Here is a 12,480-nt window from a genome sequence, read left to right on the forward strand (position 1 = left end):
AGATTCTTCTGTTGCATTGGACCACACAGGACAGCCTTTGCTCCCTACATACACACAATAAATTTTGCGGAGTAAAATATATTCTGCCAGGATAGCATTTGGTCCCAGTCCAAATAGAGTTAAATATACTCTATCATGGTGTTAAATCAATTCTATCACAGTGTAAAATCAACTCTATCATGCTGTGAATGACTCTTATTGGGGTTTAAAAATGTGATTTGACAAGACAGTAGAGCTGATTTCAGTCTAAACTGGAGTGTAATTAACACTATTTGGACTGGGATCAAATGGTATCCTAGCAGAGTATATTTTACTCTGCAAAATGTTCTGTGCAGCAATGCTTATATGTATGTACAGATCTGATCACATGGGGGCTGGACAGTAAGGTCTGATTGCACACAGCACAGGCAGGGGCCTGTCAGCTGATCACAGCACACTGACAGCTGGATGACAGCTCAGTACACACATTACAAACACAGAAACCACCACCAGGACAGTTATATAAATAATTGCAACAATACCTACATACACAATTACATAACAAATAACTAAAAATGAATGACCACATAACACAGAGAGTAACACGTTTGTCTGGGTGCTGAACAGACAGGGAGGTGTGTCTGCTCACAGCCGCGGCTGTGAAGATCTCTGCCCCTGGATATCCGAGCTTGAGAACATGCCCCGTGTATGGAAGGACATGAACTTACAACATTCCTCTGTGAGGCATGTGTCTCTGCCTGCTGTCTTCATGTGAAAATATATAAAACATCTTTCGCCTTTGCACCGGCTGCAGAGGTTGGACAAAGCGCACCTCGTCCATGTCTTTGTTGATTTCAGGCATATTTCCCCACTGATTACAGGCCAGCAATGGTAGCGCAGTGGTAAAGTTTCCATCTGGTAATCAGAGCTTATGGGTTTGAATCCCGTGAGTGACATTTTTTTTAACCTGGGTTATTTAAACCACAGGGTTCTGTATTGCATTCTCTGCTATGTATAATTATATAGCTGTTTTTTATTTTATTGTTCTCCACATCAGCGGCGTGATGTGGTGCAGCTGCTCACACTGTCTTCCTGCTCAAAAGACACTGTTGCGTGCATGAACCATCGCACCGGGATGGTGCACGCCTGCCTGTCAGCGTGATGTTTTCGTGGTTCACTCATAGGAGCTGTTTTGCTGTGAGTCACCCTGAGTAGTATTGATTCATACTATGTGTGAAGGGGCCCTAACACTGATGACAAAAATGTTGACTTAGTTCCTAATATATCCCACCCACTAACTAGTGCCATTGAACCAAATGTAATTCACTTCACCTGTCAGTGGTCACAGTGTGATGGCTAATCTGTGCAAGCTATTCTACTTGTTACAATTTTCAAATTTGGAAAGTGTAATTGTGGTTTTTGCTTAATGGACTGTACCTCATCTGCAGGTGCAAAATGAGTGATGTGAAGTGGTGCCAATGCTTTTTCAGAATATCTAAGGCCTGATTGCTATTGATAGAGCACAAAGGGGTTGAATTCATTGTGTTAATTATGGACAGGTGTGTTGTAGTACCAACATAAATTGAACAAATCTGTCATTCCCATGAAACCAGGGTGAGCTGGATGCACTGCACTGTGGTATTGAGAAAGTAAGGATGTCTGGTAAATTAACAGATTTGAGTCAACCTGTCAGAGTGCACGGGTGGACAAATGCAAACTTCTCTGAGTTGAAGCAGAGAAGCAGCAAGGTGATTTTTGCATATTTCTATTAGCATTTACCTTTGCCGGTGTTAGAGGCAGGGTCAATAACACGTGTTTTCTCTTTGTTTTGGTTTTGTCAAAACACAACATCGTTTCACATTGCAACCATCATAACAGACACTGATACCAAAATACTACCATGACGCACTAGCTTTTGAACAGGGCTGTCTCCTAATAATGCCATTTAATTTGTTGTATGTTGTCTGAAAATTACATATGGCATATACAACCATGAGGAAGGCAGACTAATACACTGCAGCAGCCAAATTGTGATGATATGTGTAGGCTAGCAGCGTCTGCGTGCATAAAGAACCTGCTCATGTGAGCCACTTTTGAATGTTGCACTCTTTAAACAAATGCACGGCATTGGACTTTAGACCTAACTTTTGGTCTTTGAAGGCACAAACACTTTCTTGTGCTTTGCTTCACTTTTTACACATTTTGTTATGTTACAGTCTGAAATTAATTTCTTTTCCTCAAAATTCCACACACAATACCCCATAATGACAATGTGAAGAAAGTTTTTTTTTTGCAAATATATTAAAAAACAAACTAAGAAATCACAAGTACATAAGTATTCACAGACTTTCCTATGCAGCTCAACATTGAGGACAGGTGCATCCTCTTTCAAGTGATCAGTGGTGGGCACAGTTCTGCCAATATGCTAACCACTAATTATCGAAGATAATGTTTTCATTATCGGATTGGCTTTTCAGATAACTTTGAAAACCATCATCGACCCAATTATCTTCCGATAAGTTTTGGTCCAATAATTTTTAGACCGCTAACGTATTTTTGCAGACATGGTAAACAAAGCTGAATAGTTACAAACATCTATGAGGTCTGAAATCAGTTAAGCACCTGTCTGTTAGATGTGTTGTAGTAGATGCGCAGTTTTATCCTCTATAAGTAGAGAAGAGCTTGCTTTAGAAGAAGCCACTCTATCCTCTGCAGACAAAGGAGAACTGGCCACAGAAAAGAAAAAAGTTCATTTCTTCATTTCTTTTGACCTCATACTAATATGCTGGCAATATCACCCAAGTCATCCAGAGGGATACACTTTTAACTTAGGGTTAAAATTTTAACCAAACTAATTTCGCACAAGTTATTTAAATTAACGTCACGTCTGAAGTTTTATAAAGTGAAAATATCAGATATATGTTTTAGTTTTAAAGTAATGCACTGATTTTAAAGGTTTTAGTGTGGACATGCAGCTGCCCAGTGCATTATGGGTATTTCCGACAGAAGAAATGCATTTGAGAAGCTCTGATCAGGCTCCACATGGATAACAGCATTAACCTCTTTGTATATTGTGCCTAAAACTCTTGTGAATATATTCTCTGGGTTTATAGACATTGTTATTGTGTTTGTTTTATGTAAAAATGCCAGAAGAAGCCAAAAAGTCTGTTCAATTGTAATTCAAGCCGTGTAATATACCCGGCGTCAAAATGCATAGAACACGTGAGGCTTTTGGATCGTCTTCCTGATTGTATCACAAATTGGTTCTAGGCATCAAGCATCAGGGACAACTGGCGTCATCTGGTGGTTTGCTGAAATTACAACAGGCAAAAAAAACCCCAACAAAAACTAATGAAACAGTATTGACACATCCGTAGAAATGCAACTTATATCAACTTGAGAATAAAATGTTATGACCGGGAGAATTCACTGTCTTACTTGTTTATTAAGAAATTACATATGTTTACCCAATTGTTTTTTGTCTATGATGTCTTTTATATGTACTAATTGCAGAAAGAAGGCAATTTCTCTACCTATAGCCTAGAAATAGCCTATAGTTTAGGGTTGAAACTATAGCTGTCAAACTACACATAGATGGTGTTGTCATGACGGGAATGAGCTCAGGGTGGGGAGTGCACTTTTAGTCAATGGGCTAAATATTCACTGTAGGTGGCTTGTGGAAAAAAGTGATTGTGCTATATACAGACATATTTTCTTGATTGCAGCGTTGTCCATATTATTTGCAAAAGCTTAGCTATGAGACGACGTGGCAAGAAACCCAACCGGGACATTTTCCTGTCTTTTTATCCATTGGGACAGTGGCATTTTTCGGACCCCTCCCAGCATAACAGTGACGTACGATCCTCACTCCTCACGTCATTAGTCACGTGGTGAACACAAGCTCCAACATACCGTGTGGGACCATGTACCTTTGAAAGGAGTGATACAAGCTTCGGTGCATCGGTACGATTGTCACATCCTTGGTTTTTTTTGGCAGTTTATTGGTTTAGCGTTAAAAAAGATAACTTTTCATTTAGCAGATTACCAGTTATCAAAGCTAACTTGTTGGTTATCTGTGCCCACCACTGCAAATGATCATATTTGAGATGTTTCTACAGCTTAATTGGGCCCACCTGGGGTAAATTCAGTTGACTGGATATGATTTGGAAAGGCACACACCTGTCTCCATATAAGGTCCCACAGTTGACCGTTCATGCCAGAGCGCAAACCAAGCATGAATTCAAATGAATTGTCTGTAGACCTCCAAGACAGGATTGACTTCAGCTGTTGGAGATTGTCTTGTCAAATCTGGGGAAGAGTACAGAACCATTTCTGCTGCTTTGAAGGTCCCACTGAGCACAGTGGCCTCCATCATCTGTAAATGGAAGTACTCTTCCTAGAGCTGGCCACCTATGTAAACTGGGCAATTGAGGGAGAAGAAATTTAGTCAGGGATGTGACCAAAAACCCGATAGTCACTCTGTCGGAGCTCTAGCATTCTACCATACAGGAGAACCGTCCAGAAGGACAACCATCTCTGCAGCAATTCACCAATCAGGCTGTATGGTACAGTGGCCAGACGGAAGCCATTCCTTTACAAACGGCACCTGGCAGACCAGGAAACATAAAATGTATCCAAAATATTTTGTTTTGGTATTAGAAAGGTTTTTCTATAAAATGCGTTCTGAAAACATTTTGAAAACATTAAAGTATAGACTCTCCAAAACATTGTACCAGATTGATTCAGAATTTTGCAGTAAGATGTTCTATGGTTTGAAACAGTCATTTTATTTTGTATCAGAGGAGAGCAGTATTTACCACCCCAATCCCAATGAAGTTGGGATGTTGTATAAAATGTAAATATAAACAGAATACAATGATTTGCAAATCCTCTTCAACCTATATTCAGTTGAATACACCACAAAGACAAGGTATTTAATGTTCAAACTGATAAACTTTATTGTTTTTGTGCAAATATTTGCTCATTTTGAAATGGATACCTGCAAAATGTTTCAAACTAGCTCGAACAGTGGTATGTTTACCACTGTGTTACATCACCTTTCCTTCCAACAACACTCAATAAGCATTTGGGAACTGAGGACACTGTTGAAGCTTTGTAGGTGGAATTCTTTCCCATTCTGGCTTGATGTATGACTTCAGGTGTTCAACAGTCCGGGGTCTCTGTTGCCTTTTGCGCTTCATAATGCACAACACATTTTCAATGGGTGACAGGTCTGGACTGCAGGCAGGCCAGTCTAGTACCCGCACTCTTTTACTATACGAAGCCACGCTGTTGTAACACGTGCAGAATATGGCTTGGCATTGCCTTGCTGAAATAAGCAGGGACGTCCCTGAAAAAGCCATTGCTTGGATGGCAGCATGTGTTGCTCCAAAACCTGGATGTACCTTTCAGCATTGATGGTGCCATCACAGATGTGTAAATTGCCCATGCCATGGGCACTAACATACCCCCATACCATCACAGATGCTGGCTTTTGAACTTTGTGCTGGTAACAATCTGCATGGTATTTGTTCTCTTTTGTCTGGAGGTCACAACATCCATGATTTCCAAAAACAATTTTGAAACGTGGACTCATCAGACCACAGCACACTTTTCCACTTTCCACTTTTCCACTGTCCATTTCAAATGAGCCCAGGCCCAGAGAAGGCAGCTGCGTTTCTGGATGTTGTTGATGTATGGCTTTCGCGTTGCATGGTAGAGTTTTAACTTGCACTTGTAGATGTAGTGATGAACTGTGTTCACTGTCAATGGTTTTCTGAACTGTTCCTGAGCCCACAGTGTAAGATCCTTTCCACAATGATGTCAGTTTTTAATGCAGTGCCGCCTGAGGGATGAAAGGTCACGGGCATTCAGTGTTGGTTTTTGGCCGTGCCGCTTATGTGTAGAAAGTTCTCCAGATTCTTAGAATCCTCTGATTATATTATGTACTGTAGATGATGGAATCCCTAAATTCTTTGCAATTGAACATTGAGAAACATTGTTCTTAAATTGTTGGAATATTTTTTTCACGCATTTGTTCACAAAGTGGTGATCCTCGCCCCATCTTTGCTTGTGAATGACTGAGCCTTTTGAGGATGCTCCTTTTACACCGAATCATGACACTCACCTGTTTCCAATTAAGCTGTTTACCTGTGGAATGTTCCAAACAGGTGTTCTTTGAGCATTCTTCAACTTTCTCAGTCTTTTGTTGCCCTGTCCCAGCTTTTTTGAAATGTGTTGCAGGCATCCATTTCAATATGAGCAAATATTTGAACCAAAACAATAATGTTTATCAGTTTGAACATTAAATACCTTGTCTCTGTGGTGTATTCAATTGAATATAGGTTGAAGAGGATTTGCAAATCGTATTCTGTTTTTGTTTACATTTTACAGAACATCCGAACTTCATGGGAATTGGGGTTGTATGTGACTATATCTCATGTCATGTTCCTTAGTCTGTCTTCCCTTCTGCAGCATCAGCATCCTAAGATGGGATGCAATGTCGGGAGCTCTGGCCCCAGGAAAACATTTAATGTCAGCCGGCGTCGGTAACCTGACTTTGTGGGTGATAGAATTCCCTATCACTAAAGTCCAGCGTTTCGGCCTGGAGACAGGAGAGGAAGTCACTTATGGGCTCAGAGAATTCACATTAGGCAAATCCAAGGGGGGGAACCGATTCACAGTTCGCAGCGGTGAGTGTAATTGGGGTACTACAACCAGGCACCAAGCCCTCCGGGGCTTCCTCCACCTAGCCACAGTACGAAAACCATCTTGGTCCGTTATTCCAGTAAGCAAAACAAGCCACAATTTAATGTGGGTATTTCTGAATTCAAATGACAAAGAACATGCACATGCATGTATTTTGCAACATGTGGGATGTGCATACAACTAACATGTGCTTGTTTAATAACTACAGATTTTTGTACCTACACAGAAAATAAATTATGTTTGTATGATGGCATTTTGAAACTTTCTATGCACAGTTTGATAAATGGGGGTCCAGGACTGTCAGAGGTGAAGCGATCACAAATTTCACACCTGGGTATTACCCAGGTACATTGGCAATAAAATATGCATTTCGTCATATTTTGAACATTTCAATAACTGACATGAATATCAGCAAACTCTAGCTGTTTGGTTATAGCAAGAGTTAGATGCGAATTTGGACAGTCGAGATTGCAAAACAACTGCTGTTGCAGCATTCTTGCCCAAAATTCAGACAAAAATGGTCTGACAAATCAGCTGCAGAAGTTGTGCAGTGGCTATAAGATTTATACCCAGTATAACTCATGCTTTGGTTGAAGTGGAAACAGAATAACTAACTCCTAGCTGTCTGTGTGATTACCTTCAGGCCTCTGCAGCATTAAACTGAAAAGACACTGTATAAATCATCAGACACTGAACAGAGATGACTTACTCAAAGATTCCCGGAAGAAAGAGAGAGACCATTTTTAATTGTTAAAACATTTTAATTGTACAGTAATGGATGTGTCATGTTGTGGACCGCTTTTAAAAAACACTTGCCTTGAACATGTTATTAAGAAGCTGAATTACAAGGCAAAGGTAATGCTATTTTTGGTCCTCAGCACACTGGAGGATCTCCTTTTATCTTTGCTCCTGTATTTTTATAATTCTCTGTTCATTTCTCTCTTGTCTGTGTGATGTCCATAGGGAGTAAAGAGAGATTGTTATGGGGGGGCAAAGGGAGGAAGCTGGTGCTGATGAAAACAGAGAATAGGATAGTCATTGCGTGTGGATGCCAATGGAGGAAGAATAGAGAATTGAAAGAGTGATGGGAAACCAGAGACAACAGGATGAAATGGAACAATATGGAGAGAGGCAGGGTGGTAACAAGGTGGTGAAATTCATAGCTTTTAGGCCAGCAAACCTTTTCTGTGATCCAGGTTTTTGCTTTGGGGTTATCTTACATCCATGCTTTCTAAAGCATAGCATGTGACAGATATTCCATTGTCGGCATCTTACACTTGCCTGCTGCATTTCCTGCATATCAATATTTATTACATTCCTTATAGCACAGGGAAAATCCATGATAACACAGTCAGATGGAAAAATAATAAAGCAACAATCAAATTACTCTACTTTGTGTTCTTCTGTTTCATTTATAATTCTTTTCCAGCACTTAACAGATTGATGCTGTGGTGCATGAAAAAAAAAACAAAAAAAACATGTAGCTTCAGAGGGCAGGCCTGTCTGTTTGTGTCACAGTCAAACACTATGGGACATATTTTGCTTTTTTGAGCAGGTGGCTGTGTGGATTAGGATTTGGACTTCCAATATATAGACCCTAGTTCAACTTCAGGTCTATGCTTCATGTTACCTGTGTCATCGGACAAACTACTTCAGCTGTATTGCTTCAGTCTCAGTCTACACAGCTGTAAGTGGGTACCCGCCGGAGGTGGGACGAAGTCACCAGCAAGTCACTCTCAATCATGAAATGGCAAGTCTCAAGTCAAGTCCCAAGTCAACTCTCAAATCATAATTATTACCAATTGTTTGCAAGCTGACTTGACTTGAGACTTGAGACTTGCCAATTCATGACTTCAGAATGATTTGACAGTGACTTCGTCCCACCTCTGGTATCCGCCTTGTCTGGGCAAGTACCTGCACTGGACTGCCATTCGGTTTAAGGGGAGTCTTCAACTCTTATCATGTTCACACCACAGTATCTGGGGATAAGCACCACTCTGACGGGCCTCAGACCCTGTGTATGACTTTCTTATTCCTACTGGCAGTCAACAGTGCAAGTTTGGGTGCAGTGATCTAAAAAATCAGTTTGGTCAGTAGCAATGCTGGTACATTCCTATCATCAGAAAGCGGAAGGGTGATTCTTTAACTACGGGCACTATTGGCCTTGTAAATGTAATTTCCACCACACCATTGCCTTACAATATAAAGCGCCTTGGGGCAATTGTTTGTTGTGATTTGGCGCTATATACATGTGCTCTGATGTCACTGTTTATCTCCATAGAAACTACCCAAACAATCTTTCATACAAACTGTTTAAAGGGACATTACAGTGTTGTGGTGGAAATTACGGCAATAGTGTGGGACAACTACATTTTGTTTAAAAAAATCACAACAGTTGAATGACATTGAATACCAATTATATTTTGATTATTTTACTGATATTTTATTCAGAGATATTTTAAAACATTAGAAAAAAAATGTTTCTTTACCATTCATTTTTATCATTGAAGATCAAAAGTCTGGGTGTGGGACAAGCACAAAACGGCAACATTTGCATATAATGATGCTGAAAAAAGGTGAAAAAGTCATCATAGACTACTAGAACAAATTTCTTAAAACACTTTCATTGTAAAGATAACTATAAAAGTGTGAAATTTCCCCTTTTTTCTGTTTTTCATACAATATGATCAAAGGACATAATAAGTGCCCGTAGTCTAAGAATCACCCGGAAACTGATTGTGGCATAGACCACCAACAGCCTGATCCAATGTTGAGTATAGTGTTTATCTGCTATTTGTACAGGGCAATATTCATACACACACTTACATAAGGGGGTCCACGACATGTCTACCATGTTTGCTGGGATTCATCTTCGTACTCATATTCCTCTTATTCACTGATCAAATGACAGAGTTACAGATTTGAAAACAAAAATTACAAATGAAATAAAACTAAAAACTAATGGAAAAATACAAAATGCTGGACTGTACCATATTCTTTTCTTCATTCCTGAGTTTGCAGGACAGGGCAAGCCATGGGATCATTCATGATCAGTGTTGGAAGGGGCTGTCTGTTGTATTAAAGAGGAGATCAGATGGGTGGAGATGGATGAAGGAGTAGGAGATGCTGCAGGAATAAGATACCCAACTGCATCACCTCAAAGGTCTGCGGTGTATCCTGCTCCTATAATTCATCAACCTTCATGCTTTGATGCTTGCTTTGTGCAGAGATATGTTTCCTTACCAGAAAACGTCATTTCTGTCAATTTAATCAAGCACGTCAAATGCAATGTGCTACATTCATGCATGCAATGGTGCAAAGATCGATCCTTGATGATAGGCAGGTAGCATCAATAACGGTAATGACTGATGAAAATCGGATTGCTTTATTTCATGCTTTGCCCAAAATACATCCATGAATAAAGGATGAAATCCAATCACTTTCCACCCAGGACCACATTTTGCACTCATATTACACACCATGCTTGCTTAGTGGTCAGCTCTGTTGCCTTACAGCAAGATCACTGAATCACTTCCCACTTCCCTGGTGCATTTGTCCCTTTAAAATTGACCGTAGGTGTGATTGAGTTTGTTCATATATGTTGCCCTGTGATCCATTGGGATCCTGCCAAGGGTATATCGTGCTTCTCAATCTATGACTGCTGGGATAGGCTCCAGCTCCCCAATGGCCCTTGATTTGAGTAAGTGGCTCTGGAAAACAGATGATTACACACCATGTAAATTTCACCCAAACGCACTTGGGAGCTTAAGACCTTGTGCTACAGATCATCAAGATGGGGCTGTAAGTTTGATGCTGCCATATGAGGTTAGTATTGATCAGCACAGGCCTGACCGGATTTTTAAAGTTTTTAAAACAATTCATCAAATTGAAAGAATTTGTCTTTTTTAAACATAGAATACAAACAATGAATGTTTATGTGGTAACAACAGTAATAATATTTGCGGTCAGTTTTAAATTTTCCAGTTCACCTAGCCTGCATGTCTTTGGAAGTGGGGGGAAACAACACAAACATGCAAACTCCACACAGAAAGGACCAGGCAGGAAGCAATCCTACCTCCTTTTTGCTGTGAGGCAACAGTGCCAACCATTAAGCCGTGCTCATGCACCTTTTCACACTGATGATAAAGCTGTGCGCAACTTGTTGCACCTTTTAATTTTTCTATTCCACATCCTTGGGTCCTACATAACTCATACAAAGCACCTCATTAATATTAATAAACACTTATTATAAATAAGCCGTGCACACCATTCAGCTGTTTGTGCAGAGACATCTGACAAAAAGACAAAGAAATTTACTGACAGACAGAGTGGCTTGCTGTCAAGTTGGAAGACAAAAATGGTCTCGGCACATAGATCACATGCAAAAGAAACCTGAAGTAATGATGTCTGTCAAACTATCCCAGCACGCCTTTCAATACTTCCAGATGATTTTTGGTTTGGATAGCTGTTAAAATCCTTTTTGAATGATTTTGGTTTTGTTGTGATTTATTATTGCCATGTTGGGTCTGATAAGAAAATATTTGTATTTATTGTCGTGCACATTCAATGAAGCCCCCATCACACATAGCAAGAATGTGCAGGAACCAGCCCGATACGGCAAATATTGCCATAATTGGACACAGTCAGGAGGGAGGGAAAGAGGCATGGTCAGCAGTCTCACAACGCATCCAGAATACCTTGTCCCCACACCTGCACGATGGCATCCAAAGTGTATGTAGACAACAGGTAGATGACACAGATTGCTGTCAAGCGGCCATAAAAGGCACTGAAGACTGTCCGATGTCCAAATGTCTGGATGGCGGACACGGATGCACAGTCCCTGCCAGTACTGGACACTGGAGTACAACCGACTTATGGAGTGGACTCACACCATATGTGTCAAAGCCGGCATGGTACGGTCACTCACTCACTCATTCTTGCCATAACATCTGCGCTCGCTCGTCCTCTCCTTCACAGCGCTACTGACATTACGTGCATGTGCGTGTGTGCATAAAGCAGGTGGATGGATGACATGATCACTGTGTGTGTGTTCATAATGGCTGAATGAGCAACTATGTGTGCGCATGTGCACACCGTTGCCAGCTACTGGCCACTCCTGGCAGTGGGCCATGCTGTCCCATGTGTCAGACGCAGCCTTTCCAGAGAACTTTAATGTTTCTTTTTTTGTGTTTCGACTCACTTCAGCAGCACAACACAACTCTGTACACCACAATGGTTGGATTATCACATGGGATTTATTTTTGCTTGATTGATTACAGCACAGTGAGTGAGAGAATTTGAAGCACAGGTTGTGGTCCCGGCTCCACGTCCACCCTGCACTGTGGAACACTCATGGGCAGTTGTTGGTGGTGAGATTCATGTTTATTAATGTTGTCATGGCCTGCCCCCTCAGTTCCATATCTCCTCGAGAGTTAGAAGGTGATCATGTAATAATTTGTACAACCCCTGGCAAAAAGTATGGAATCACCGGCCTCGGAGGATGTTCATTCAGTTGTTTAATTTTGTAGAAAAAAAGCACATCACAGACATGACACAAAACTAAAGTCATTTCAAATGGCAACTTTCTAGCTTTAAGAAACACTATAAGAAATCAGGAAAATAAATTGTGGCAATCAGTAACGGCTACTTTTTTAGACCAAGCAGAGGGAAAAAAATATGGAATCACTCAATTCTGAGGAAAAAAATTATGGAATCATGAAAAACAAAAGAACGCTCCAACACATCACTAGTATTTTGTTGCACCACCTCTGGCTTTTATAACAGCTTGCAGTC

The 12,480-nt window shown here is 40.6% G+C and overlaps 1 protein-coding gene across 1 annotated transcript in view; it reads left to right on the forward strand.

Annotated features, from left to right (window-relative positions):
- Positions 1 to 12,480, forward strand: part of lingo1a (leucine rich repeat and Ig domain containing 1a) — a 762,763-nt gene that overhangs the window by 1,251 nt on the left and 749,032 nt on the right. The gene's annotated exons all lie outside the window — the stretch shown is intronic.

This window comes from Thalassophryne amazonica, chromosome 8, assembly GCF_902500255.1.
Source record: "Thalassophryne amazonica chromosome 8, fThaAma1.1, whole genome shotgun sequence".
Lineage (NCBI taxonomy): Eukaryota > Metazoa > Chordata > Actinopteri > Batrachoidiformes > Batrachoididae > Thalassophryne > Thalassophryne amazonica.